Genomic DNA, 13,909 nt, shown 5'->3' with positions numbered 1-13,909 from the left:
CGCCCAGTCATTCACACCAGTGCACAGTGCAGGCAAACTGTTCCCATTCCTGACGGGGGTGGCGTTTGATACCCACTTGACACTGGCATAAATGACTGCAAAAGTGCAGGGCAGCAATGGATTGGCCCCCTGGACTCCTGGATTCCATTCCCGGCTCTGTCACAGAGTGGCTGGGTGGCTGAGAGCGAGTCCCTTCCACTCGTTGTGCCTCACTTGCCCCTTCCGTGGAATGGGGAGTGATACTGACGTGCCCCAAGGGCTAATGTGTTGGGGGAGAGTGTGGCAAGTTACCCCCACTCCGGGGTGCCACCTGATGTACTAAGCCCACCTGTTCCAACTGCCTGGGCTCCCTTACACCGTCCTGCTGAGCCCGGCCCTCAAGCCTCCTCCAGCACACACAGGTAGGGACACACCCTGCTGCAGAAAGACACAGTCACTGAAGTCAGCTCTGCATGGGAAGACTCAGCTACAGAAATCCCAGCACTCAAGTGCACGCCCCCTCTGGGTGCAACCAGGGGCCGCTAACAGGGAGTTTCGAGAGGGAGTTTGGAAGGGGATGGGAAGGGGGTGAGGTACACTTGCCATTCTTTAAAACCTTTAACCTAAACTATAATCAGATCTTCTTGATTTAAAAACAAACCCCCCTGTCATTAACCTGGGTAGCTGGAGGAGAGAATGCAGGCAGAAGCCCAGCAGCAGAGTGGGGGCTATCCTGTTTATTGCATGCAGTGCAGCATGTATGATTACCTGCCCTGTGGGTGGGTGGTGTATGTGTGCATTTGGTGCCAGGAGCTCCTGGCCCTCAGAGACTGTATGGGCTGTGGAGGCCAGGGTGGCGGAACTGGAGGAGCATAAGGGAGGCAGAGAGGTATGTTGATGAGACTTTCTGGGACACTGTAAATTTGTCCCACCTCCAGTCAGGCAGCCCCTGCGCTGTTGAGGAGGATGAAAGGCCCAGGGAAGGAGAGCAGTCAACAGGAGCAGAGGAAAACCTTCACAGAATATCAGGGTTGGAAGGGACCTCAGGAGGTATCTAGTCCAACCCCCTGCTCAAAACAGGACCAATCCCCAGACAGATTTTTACCCTAGTTCCCTAAATGGCCCCCTCAAGGATTGAGCCTGGGTTATAGTAGGCTAATAGTCAAACCACTGAGCTATCCATCTCCCACAAAGTTGGGACCCTCCTTCCAGATGGTACTGGGGTTGCCTCTCTCACTGAGGTTACCTCTCTGGGGGAGGGAACTCCAGTTGCTAGGAAAAGGCAGGTGTTAGTAATGGGAGATTCGATCATTAGAAACATAGATAGCTGGGTTTGTGATGACCGGGAGAACCGTAAGGTGACTTGCCTGCCTGGTGCGAAGGTTGCGGATCTCTCGAGGCATCTAGACAGACTTATGTGCAGTGCTGGGGAGGAGCAGGTGGTCATGGTACATGTAGGTACCAATGACATAGGGAAGGGTAGGAGAGATGTCCTGGAAGCCAAATTTAGGCTGCTAGGGAAGAGACTGAAATCCAGGACCTCTATGGTGGCATTCTCAGCAATGCTCCCAGTTCCACGAGCAGGGCCAGGTAGGCAGGCAGAGCTTCAGAGTCTCAATGCATGGATGAGACGATGGTGTAGAGAGGAGGGGTTTACATTCATTAGGAACCGGGGAAACTTTTGGGATAGGGGGAGCCTATACAGGAAGGATGGGCTCCACTTAAACCAAAGTGGAACCAGACTGCTGGCACTTAACATTAAAAAGGCTGCAGAGCAGTTTTTAAACTAGGAGATGGGGGAAAGCCGATTGCTGCAGAGGAGCATGTGGATCAGACAGAGACTTCTCTTAGAGGAGAGTCTATTGATAGAGATTCTCTAGGTTTTAGTCAGGAGCAGAGGATGGAAGAGGATAATGTAAGGGCCAGATCAGATGAGAAACATTCACATAAAGAATCTGACGCATCAGAAAAGAGCAGACAAATAAACAGTAACAAGTTTTTAAAGTGCTTGTACACAAATGCTAGAAGTCTAAATAATAAGCTGGGTGAATTAGAGTGTCTCGTGATAAAGGAGGATATTGATATAATAGGCATCACAGAAACCTGGTGGACTGAGGGCAATCAATGGGACACAATCATTCTGGGGTACAAAATATATTGGAAGGACAGCACAGGTCGTGCAGGGGCGGGAGGAGTGCGCTATATGTGAAAGAAAATGTAGAATCAAGTGAAGTTAAAATCTTAAATGAATCCACATGTTCCACAGAATCTCCATGGATAGAAATTTCATGCTCTAATAAGAATATAACATTAGGGATCTATTATTGACCACCTGACCCGGACAGTGATAGTGACGATGAAATGCTAAGGGAGATTAGAGAGGCTATAAAAATAAAGAACCCAGTAATAGTGGGGGATATCAATTATCACCATATTGACTGGGTACATGTCACCTAGGGACTAAATGCAGAGACAACATTTCTCGATACTCTAAATGACTGCTTCTTGGAGCAGCTGGTACAGGAACCCACAAGAGGAGAGGCAATTCTCAATTTAGTCCTGAGTGGAACACAGGAGCTGGTCCAAGAGGTAACTATAACAGGACCGCTTGGTAATAGTGACCATAATATAATAACATTTAACATTCCTGTGGTGGGAAGAACACCTCAACAGCCCAACACTGTGGCATTTAATTTCAGAAAGGGGAACTATGCAAAAATGTTAAACAGAAATTAAAAGGTTCAGTGACTAGAGTGAAATCCCTGCAAGATGCATGGACACTTTTCAAAGACACCATAATGGAGGCTCAACTTAAATGCATATCCCTGTCATAAACATACAGCTAAGGGTAGCATAAAATCCCTCCTTTACCTGTAAAGGGTTAAGAAGCTCAGATAATCTGGTTGGCACTTGACCAAAAGGACTAATAAGTGGAGAAGATACTTTCAAATCTGTAGGGGAAGGTTTTTGTTTTGTGTTCCTTTGTTCTCTCCGGATCAGCGATACCCTCCCAGGTACTTTCAGAGTGAAGGGAAACCATGAGTGTGGGCGAGAAGAAGGTTATCACGTGGAGGGACACTGGAGCATAAGTGTCAACTATCCACCAATCCTTAGCTGACCCAAATTCATCAACCTAGAGGCCCAGGTGACAATTGAACCCTTCATGTTGGGGGGGTAGGGGGAGATAGATCAGTGGTTTGAGCATTGGCCTGCTAAACTTAGGGTTGTGAGTCCAATCCTTGGGGCAGGGGCATTTTAAACCTAGAGTTGTGAGCCCAATACTTGGAGGGGGGGCATTTAGGGATCTGGAGCAAAAATCTGTCTGGAAATTGGTCCTGCTTTGAGCAGGGGGTTGCACTAGATGACCTGAGGTCCCTTCCAACCCTGATATTCTATGTCAAACTCTTTAAAATTGCCTATAGCCAAGTTGCTGGTCAGGAATGTGGACTTTTGCAGTCTCTGATGATTATCCATTTCCCATGCTGCTGGGGGAAGACTTGGCCAACCATGTGAAGCTAGCTCAGATGATGGGAATGGTCACCCGCAGGCAGGCTAAGCAAACTTTCACACCTAGCTCCATTCCTGAGCCTTCTACAAGGGTCCAGACTGAGGTAGTGGAACCAGACCCCATGCCAGTGTCTGTGACAGCAGTAGTGGATCCAATTGCACAGAGCCAGTCCCAGAACCAGAACTGGCAGAGCAACCAGCAGCAGAACCATTCCCGGCACTGAATCCAGCACTTGCAACCCCGTCTACAACTCCAACGCCAGAGGGCACCACGAGCCTGCACTGGCTCAGCTAGAGCTGAAACACAACATAGTGCACCAGCGGAGAGCGGTTCACAGTCAACGGAAACAGCCTCATCACCTACATCGCTTCCAGAGGGACCAAGCCCAAGTCCACAATCCAATGAAGAGCTGTTGTCTCCAGCATCAAGGGAACAGTTCCAGGCCGAGCAGGAAGCAGATGACAACCTCCATGGAGCTTGGACAGCAGCACGGAGCAAACCACCACCTCTCAGCTCTTCTAACTGATCCCAGTTTGTTGTAGAAAGAGGACTTTTATACAAGGAAACTCTTTCTGGTGGACACCACGAGGACTGGCGTCCTCAAAGGCAGTTGGTAGTTCCAACCAAGTATAGGGAAAAGCTCTTGAGTTTAGCCCATGATCATCCTTGTGGCCGTGCTGGGGTGAACAGGACCAAAGACTGTTTGGGGAAGTCATTCCACTTGGATGGAATGGGCAAGGATGTTTCTACCTATGTCCAGTCTGGTGAGGTGTGCCAAAGAGTGGGAAAACCCCAAGACCAGGTCAAAGCCCGTCTCTAGCCACTCCCCATAATTGAGGTTCCATTTGAGCAAGTAGCTGTGGATATTCTGGGTCCTTTTCCAAAGAAGACACCCAGGGGAAAGCAGTACATATTGACTTTCATGGATTTTGCCACCTGATGGCCAGAAGCAGTAGCTCTTAGCAACACCAGGGCTAAAAGTGTGTGCCAGGCATTAACACATTTTTGCCAGGGTAGGTTGGTCCTCCACATCCTTTCCGATTCGGGAACTAATTTCCTGGCAGGGACCATGAAAAGCCTGTGGGAAGCTCATGGGGTGAACCACTAGGTGGCCACTCCTTACCACCATCAAACAAATGGCCTGGTGGAGATGTTTAATGGAACTTTGGGGGTCATGATATGTACATTTGTAAATGAGCACTCCAGTGATTGGCACCTAGTGTTGCAGCAGTTGCTCTTTGCCTACAGGGTTGTACCACATCCCAGTTTAGGGTTTTCACCATTTGAACTTGTGTATGGTTGCGAGGTTAAGGGGCCATTACATTTGGTGAAGCAGCAATGGAGGGGTTTACGCCTTCTCCAGGAGCTGACATTCTGGACTTTGTAAACAACTGTGGTGGGGCAGCTGCCTCACCCCCATGTGAGAGGGGACTAGAGTAGGCCACAGTAGCTATGCAGGCCAACAGCCAATTAGAAAAGGGCTTACTGAGAGCCAATCAGGGCCGACATTAGAGCCAGCCAATCAGGGATAGACTAGGTCCTATATAAAGGCTGCCTAAGCGAGGAGCAGACAGTCTGTCTCAGAGCTTCATGAGGGAAGGTCTATCTCCAGAGCAGGAGACCAGGACCTGGGACAGCGCTGGGCAGGCTTGGGGGAGTAGAAGGGAGCTCTAGCTGCTACTTGCCAGGCTGCAGGTCCTGAGGGACGGGCCTAGCCGGTGCAAAGGGGGACAGAGGGGAAGTGGCCCAGGGAAGGTTGGACAAGGGGAGAGGAGGAGGGCAGGGAGGCTGCCACTAGAGGGTTCCTGGGTTGGGACCTAGAGTAGTGGGTGGGCCTGGGTCCCACCCCTTCCACCTTGTACTGCACTTGGCCATGCAGTGGCTGAGACAAATTGCACCCATCCCTTGAGACAAGGGGCTAGACTTTGGGGGTTGTGGTTGGCCACTGAGGCAGGTGCAAGGACTGTTGCTAAACCTCCCTCCCCCTCCTCCTGGAAGGGGATGAGGAGGGACTAAGGGGCACTGCTGGAAGGCAGTGACCTGAAGAGGATGCTGCCAAGCAGGGAGCAACCTGGGTCCACACATCAACCGAGGGTGAGGTGATGGATGGGACACCACCAGCAGAGGGTGCTCCGCCAAGGACTGAGCTAATTCCCGGAGCCCTTCCAACCCTGATATTCTATGAAAGGCAGTTGGCTGTGATGCTGGCCCTGGTGCACCACTGGCTATGAACCTGAGGTGTCTCACTGTCAGAGCAATGAGCCAGCGGCTCGGGGAGCTTTGACACTCCACTGGGGGCTGTTCTACGTGGTCCTTAATGGCTCAAAAGTGACATTCACCATTGCAGTCCCAGGCAGAGCTCACACTCATCTCTGGCTCCTTGTGCTGCCCTTACAGAGCTCTGCTCTTGCCAGCATCTCTTCTCCCCAGGGGACCACTCCGAGCCTCCTCGCTGGAGCTCCGCCTTCTGGCTCCAGCTTCCTGGAACCGGGTCATCTGGCCCCCCTACTCCTAAAGGGATACATACCCCCTTACAGTGTCCCGTTAGGGGAAGGATGGTGTAGTGTGTTGGAAGAGGGTACTATCACTTTAAATAATCTCCTCTTGCAGAAGCCACCAGATCCTAAGGAGCAGCAGAGGGTCTCTGTAGCCAGGCCTTGCGTGTCTGTATGTACTTAGCAAACCTGGCTGTGTCCCTGGGGTCTCCTCATACTCCTATGCTGGTGGAGAGCAGAGACACAGTGCTCCTACTCGGGCCTTTCAAGCTTTCCCAGCCTGGGGCTTCCATCATCTACGTTTCAGGCTAGGGATGCCGTGGCCTGGGCACACATTGCTCTACTGTAGCTAATGATGTAACCCTCCTTCCTACTCTGCAGGCTTGGATTTACAGAGCCGGAATGGAAAGCCCGGTTCAGGCCAGCTTTTCCAAAGTTCAGCAGCAGGATCTCTAGAGATCTGGCCCTTTGCCACACCCGTGTCTCCCTAAAGCCAAAAGATGGCCACTATGGGAGAATTAGCTCTTTCAAGGTCTGAGGTCCCTTCTGCTGATTTCCGCACGCCCTCCTGCTGCTCTCTCTCTCTCTCTCTCTTCGGGACTCAGCCCTCCGGCCAGGTCACTGTGCATTTCCTCCTTTGGGGTACCAAAGTCTTTCCTTACCAGCAGCCATAGGCAGTCTTCTCATTCACTGTCTCATGGTGCCACTTCACCAGTGGCTCAAGGGCACCAATTGGGGGGGCAGGGGAGGGCAGGAGCTCCCCCCCACCGTTTCATACCAGGGGTGCAAGCTCCCAGATGGAGCTCTTAACTACAGCCCAGCATTAGTGTGACATGTCAGTTCTCCAGAGGAGCGGTGCCCCTGGGGCAGGGGGCAGAGTTTTGTAAACCTAACCCGTGTTCCTTAAGTGACTTGACACAAGCTGTGATAACATGTTAGGATTAGAGTTGATTTATTAAATCCTCTTTTTTTTATATAGGAATTAGATACAGCAGCCCATGGGATCATGGTTAAAGTTGTCCCCCCATCTGAAATGGGGCCCCTGCAGTGGCTAGCAGGGGGACCCAGGCACACCCTCTACTCTGAGTTCCAGCTCAGGGAACATCTAGTCAGCAGCCAAGGTCTGTCCCCTCCTGGACATTTTCCTGAGCGTCTTCTGGACCTTCCGGCTTGCCTCACTTCTCTGGGTTTGCACAGAGCCGACTGCGTGGGTGCTCTGGGGCTTCCCGGCCCCCAGCCTGACGGAGACACTAGCAGGCTCCCAGACCGGGCTCTAAGGGAGGTACCCATCCGCAGGGGTCTGGGGGTGTGTGTGTGTAACCTGGCTGCATCTCCTGCCCAATTTCCACAGCCCCTCGCTCCAGGGACTGACCCCCCACCCCTGCTCTGCTGTACCACTATTTCCAGGTGCCTGGGGCAGCCAATAGAAAGGGGGGGCACATCCGTCTGTTGGGTGGCACGTCCAGGTCTTTGGCAGCAATTTGGTGGAGGGTCCTTCAGTCCCTCTGGTGCTCTTTGGCTGCAGCTCAATTTTTTTTTCTTCGCTGCTTGGGGTGGCAAAAAAGCTGGAGCTGGCCCTGCTCCAGGGACCCTCCCCTGCTCCATTGTGCCCCGATTTCCCCTGCCCAGCCCCTCGCTCCAGGGAGCTCCCTGCCCCGCTGTGCCCTGATTTCTCCACCCCAGCCTCTCGCTCTGGGGACTGATCCCTGCTGTGCTGCTCTGTGCCCCAACTGGGCAGGCTCCGCATCATCTTCTCCCGGCCCGGCTCTGTGAATCCTGGAAAAGGGGGAGCCAGCAATGGGGGTGGGGGGAGATGGGACGGGGGCGGGGCCTCAGAGGAAGAGGCAGAGCAGAGGCAGGGCCTCAGAGGGAGGGGTGGGGCAGGGGTGTTCGGTTTTCAGGATTACAAAGTTGGCAACCCACGTCCAATGGCAGGCGTTACTTAGCAATCGGCATTCGTAGGTCGGCTGGTACTTTCAATCTTGTGAATGGTCAGCGCCCAGGGCATCATCCAGCTCTGAGCCGTGCTGCAGCCATTGCCAGGCTGAAAGGAGAAAATGCTGGTGATATAATCACAATGTCAGTCATTAACATTAAGACCCATTCCCCCTCCCCCCCGCACGACAACCCTTGGGCATCTCCCGTGCTCTCTGCGATCAAAGTCCATGGACATGGTGCATCTTGCTGTTCCAGATGAGGAGCAGTTTTCAGACAGTCTGGCTGGCCTAGTGAGGGCAGGGCATGCTTGGGGGAGGGGGCAGGAAGAGGCGGTTGGGGTCTGGGGTGGAGCAGAGGTCAAGCACCCCTGGGCAAATCAGAAAGCCTGTGCTCCCAATTCCCTCCTCCCAGGGAGTGACGGCAGCCTATAGCTCTGCAGCCATCTTCATAGGTGGCCCCTGGTCCTGGCCCTTCGGCCGGGCGGTGCAGCCCCCAGTACTCCCAGCCCTAGAGCACCGGGCCATGGGGGAAGAGCGGGAAAGAAGGGGCCCTGGGGGTGGAGCATGGGCAGGCCCACACCTGGCTGTTTGCGGGGGCCCAGCCTCCCCTACCCGTGATCTCTGCTGTCCGCTCCCTGCCTGAAGCCCAGCCTGTTCCCACACAGGTGAGCTTCCCCTAATTAGGGCTTTCCTCTCAGCCTTCATTCTCCCAGCTCACAGCCAAATAGGTTAATTGGCCCACCTGGCCTCCTACGGGGAGAGTGTGGGGTGAACACCCTGTCACAGCAGCCTTGATGTCCCCTGAATCCTTCTTTCAAAGCAAGGAAAGCTGGACAGAGCTGTTTGTGTGCACAAATCCACCCAGGCATTGTCCTCATCCTGTCGCCAGGTGACATTTTTAGTTCTGTGTTGTGCCACAGCGTTTCCAAGGGTTCAATTTGTGCCCTGTAGAACATATCGATTGTCTCTGGTTCCCCTTCAGTCTCCACCAGCCGCATCCAATGGCAAGCGTTACTAGCAATCAGCATTCGTAGATTGGCTGGTACTTTCAATCTCATGAACGGTCAGTGCTCAGGGCATCACCCAGCTCCGAGCCATGCTACAGCCAGTGCCAGGACACCTTTCTTTGGGTTAAAAGGTGAAACTAGTGGTTGAGCTGTGAGCAGATTAAATTCTTTCCTAGACAAAGACTAGTGAAAATTGGTCTGCAGACTAAATTTCTAGCTTCTCAATCCATTTGTGCATAGTTCCATCTGCAGAGCAAGAGATGGTGAAGCAAAGGCAATAGGCCTGTCAGTGTGATCTTCCATCACCTGTGAAATTACTGCCCCTGTTCCATGGGAGGAGGTGCCCCAAGCGAATGCTGCTGGGGAAGATGCACTGTACTGCATAAAGACTCTTTCAGTTGTGAAGAGCTTCTTGGTCTCAGCATGAGCTCTGTGCACGATGGGGACTAATCCCATGTTCACTCAGGGGATGACACAGTGTTGCCACGGGAGCTGGGTGAATAACAGAGTTTTCAGCTTGTTGGCAATTCTGAAACATCAAAAACAATTAGTTTCAAGTCGAACGAAACGTTTTGTTTTGATTTTGAGCCTTTTTAATTTTTTGCAGTTAAAATAATTCTGATAGTGGATCACAAGCTAAATATGAGTCAACAGTGCAACGCTGTTGCAAAAAAAGCAGACAACATTCTGGGATGTATTAACAGGTGTGTTGTGAGCAAGACACGAGAAGTCGTTCTTCCGCTCTACTCTGTGCTGATTAGGCCTCAGCTGGAGTATTGTGTCAGTTCTGGGCACCACATTTCAGGGAGGATGTGGACAAATTGGAGAAAGTCCGTAGAAGAGCAACAAAAATGATTAAAGGTCTAGAAAACATGACCTATGAGGGAAGATTGAAAAGATTGTGTTTGTTTAGTCTGGAAAAGAGAAGACTGAGGTGGGACATAACAGTTTTCAAGTACATAAAAAGTTGTTACAAGGAGGAGGAAGAAAAATTGTTCTTCTTAACCTCTGAGGGTAGGACAAGAAGCAATGAACAAGAAGCAGCAGGGAGATTTAGGTTGGACATTAGGAAAAACTTCCTAACTGTCAGGGTGGTTAAGCACTGGAATAAATTGCCCAGTGAGGTGGTGGAATTTCTGTCATTGGAGATTTTTAAGAGCAGGTTGGACAAACAGCTGTCGGGGAGGTCTAGATCAGTGGTTCTCAAACTTTTTTTTGTGGACCACATGAAAATTGCTGAGGGTCTCGGAGTACCACTTAATAATCTTGCCAAATGTTGTTTGTACCATTAACTAACTATTGTAAAGTGCTTTGGATAAAAGCGCTATCTAGCTATCTCTCTAAAAATATTAACTTTTTTCGTTCTACAAATAAAAGCACACAACTCAGATTTTAATATCAGTAGTATTACCTTTCTAATGCGAGGACTGGTGCCCTCTCTCCCCCGCTGTGGCAGCCCTCGAGATGCGGCTGGGAAGAAGGGGGTCTTCTCCACCATGCCTGCCACCAAGCTGGGCAGAGAAGGAGGGGGGGGTCTCTCCCTTGCCACAGCAGCCACAGAGCTGAGGCTGGGAAGGAGGGGGGTCTCTCCCTCTCTGCCCCCACTGCGGCAGCCCCCGAGCTGGGCTGGGAAGGAGGGGGGTCTCTCCCCGGCAGCTGCAGCCCTGGAGCTGGGGAAAGTCATTTCTTTCTCTGGCCACCACAGCCCTGCACATCCCAAATTCCCCCCACCCCCTTTTCTCACCCAGTACCCCTCCCACCTACCCCTTATTCCCCCCATGGCCACCACTTCACCTTACATGTTTACCTTCTCCAGGGTCCAGGCACCTAATTAGTGGAGCCACATCTGCACAGTTCCGCTAATTAGGTGGGCGGCCCTTCATTCTCTCATGTGTGGCCACCCAGGCATGCACCTTAGAGGGAACTATCCGCGGACCACCTGAATGGAGCTCATGGACCACTGGTGGTCCGCGGACCACAGTCTGAGAACCTCTGGTCTAGATAATACTCCATCCTGCCACGAGTGAAGGGGACTGGACTAGATCAGTGGTTCTCAAAGCCGGGCCGCCGCTTGTTCAGGGAAAGCCCCGGTGGTTGGGGCCAGTTTGTTTACCTGTCATATCCACAGGTTTGGCTGATTGTGGCTCCCACTGGCTGCGGTTCACTGCTCCAGACCAATGGGGGCTGTGGGAAGCAGCGCGAGCCGAGGGATGTGCTGGCTGCCCTTTCCGCAGCCCCCATTGGCCTGGAGCCGTTAATTGTGGCCAGTGGGAGCCACAATCGGCTGAACCTGCGGACACGGCAGGTAAATAAACCGGCCCGGCCAGCCAGGGTCTTTCCCTGAACAAGCGGCGGACTGGCTTTGAGACGCCCTAGACTAAATGACCTCTTGAGTCCCTTCCAGTCCTATGATTCTCTGATTCTCTTTGTTAAGCTAAATAGAGTATGTGACGAATTGGGGGGTTTTCTTGGGGTTTTCTGTGTTTTCCAGTGGGTTGCATGCAGAGGGAGTGGGACTCAGTGTCTTCGGGTGTTACTGGTTGAACGAGGTGAGGGGAGAAGGAGTTTGTTGGTACAGAGGACCGGAGAGGGAACTCAGGACCCCGGCCGATGGCCTGGAGGATGGAGACCCCAGGGACTGGTGACCTGGTGACCCGGAGACCCAGCTGGTTCTGGCCAGTAGGAGGACAATCGGCTGAGAAGAGAGGACCCCGGTGACCTGAACAGCCGGTTCCAGCCAGAGAGGCCAGAGAAGGGCTGAGAGGAGAGGAGACCCAAGACATCCTGTTTTACGACCTTGTTTACCTGGAGAGAAAACAATGGACAGAGGGGGCTTGGGGCCGGGATCTCAGAGGCCCAGCTGGGTAGCAGGGGAGGCTCTGGGCTGGAGAGGGGGAGCAGGCAGAGCCCACCTGGCTGCAGGGAGATGGGGATATGCTGTGCTGAGGGAGGCCAGGCCTGAGGTCCTGAGAGTTTCCTATGCTGTGTTCAACCCTCAATAAACCCTCCTGTTTTATGCTGGCTCCGGTCTAGAGAACAGGGTGGGGGAGAGAGCATCAACTCCTTCAGGGGTGAGGAGGCCCGGGGGATCCAGAGCGGGTGGACTCCCTGAGGGGGCCCACGGCACAGACAGACGTGCTGAGGCTCAGAGAGATGCGGCTCCAGGAGGTAGAGGGGCCTGACCCCGAGAGAGAGTGGACCCCCGAGAAGGGCTGTTGCACTGAAAGGCCCCCCCCCTTCCCCCCATGGACCGCACAGGGCCATGAGTGGGCACGATCTGTGAGTCCGTGACAGAGTGAGCTTGTTAAGTCTACTGCTATAAGGCAAGTTTTCTAATCCTTTAATTATTCTCGTAACTCTTCTCTGACCCCTCTCCAATTTATCAACATCCTTCCTGAATTGTGCACGCCAGAACTAGGCACAATATTCCAGCAGTGGTAAGACCAGTGTTTGAGCCAATGCATACATGTTAGATGTAGTATACACCATATTAGTAGGTATTATGCACATGATTATATATATATATATATATATATTTTATGCACATGATTATATATATATATATATATATAAAAAGTGTTAGGAAGTTATGTTAACTGAGTGTATTGTCCCACAATTGGGGCATCCCACAGCACTTTGCAGAGCTGATGTCAGCTTTGGCACTAGAAAATAGGAAACTTGTCGAAGCAAAGATGTATGAAGACTCTGTCCCAAGCCGCTTACAGGGGTACTGCATGGCTCTTCGGCACTTGGAATGTAATATTCAAAACAAGATGTGGAAAGTACAGGGAGGTACTAAGGACAAAGCTGGCACAAACTGTGGGGTAAAACTTTAAGTGACATGTAAAGAGTTTTGCAACTTGTAAAACCATCCTATAAATTCCTCTGGCTGAAATACAGATTTCTGAAGCACAGTGGGACAGGGTTGGGGGAGCTCCCATCCAGTGTGGGGCGAGTGCACCCCATCTCTTAGGATATAGGAGTTGGGGCATACATAATCTACATCTGTGCCTCCTTAGCGCGAGTCAATATACTCACCCTTCTTAGCAGGGCAATGATGCCTAATGGCCAAAGTCAATGTACTCGCCTCTAATAGCTGGGCAGTGTGGCCCAATGGCCAGAGTCAATAGATTTTCCCCAGTCAGCAGGGCATTAACGCCTAGTGGCCACCGTCACTAAATTCGCCCTGGTGAGACAGGGCAGTGCAGCCCAATGGCCAGAGTCAATAGCTATGCCCTGTTGATAGGGCTGTAAGGCCTAGCAACCATGGTCCCTAGATTCACTCTTCTTAGCAGGGCAGTAAGGCCTAGTGGCCAAAGTCAGTAAATTCATCCCTGTTAACAGGGCAGTCAGGCCCAGTGGTGTCACTCGTGAAGGGGACTGTCATACACAAAAAAGGAGGGTGGTGGCCCGGGTAGGGGGGTCCAGGCCCTCCCTCTCCACCAGACCCCAGCCCAGGGCCTGGTAGTGGCAGGGGCATGTGCCACTGAGTCAGCAGGGAGCAGGATCCAACCAAAAGACACCGACTCAAAATTCTAGTTCACTAACCAGGCTACTCTCTGATTCCCCTGGGCTGCTTCCTAGCATAGTTCCCACTGCTGCAATCTGGGCATCTCTGCTCTCTCCAGGTTCCCCAGTCTGCACTGTCCCTAGCAGATCTGGACTCAGCAGGGTCTCTGTGGGTACCTCAGCATCTGCCTGGTTGCAGAGTCTCCAGCTCCCACAGCCTCAGGCTTTGGGCTTAGGCTGATCCTTAGCTGGAGCCAGCAACGTATGTCCTTCCTCCCCGGCGGTCAGCCACAACTGCGCTGAGTTGATCCCTTTTATACTGGTGCACTTGGAGCATGCCCAGAGGGGGCGTGGTTTCCTCAGCCCACAATGTAGGGTTAACCCTTCCCCATCCAGTGCGGGGCACGTGCGTCCCGTCACACACACCTTCTGCGTAAGTGGAACATGCTGCCAGAATTTGTTCCCCAGAAGGAT

Source organism: Gopherus evgoodei, chromosome 23, assembly GCF_007399415.2.
Source record: "Gopherus evgoodei ecotype Sinaloan lineage chromosome 23, rGopEvg1_v1.p, whole genome shotgun sequence".
NCBI lineage: Eukaryota > Metazoa > Chordata > Testudines > Testudinidae > Gopherus > Gopherus evgoodei.
This window is presented reverse-complemented; position numbering follows the sequence as displayed.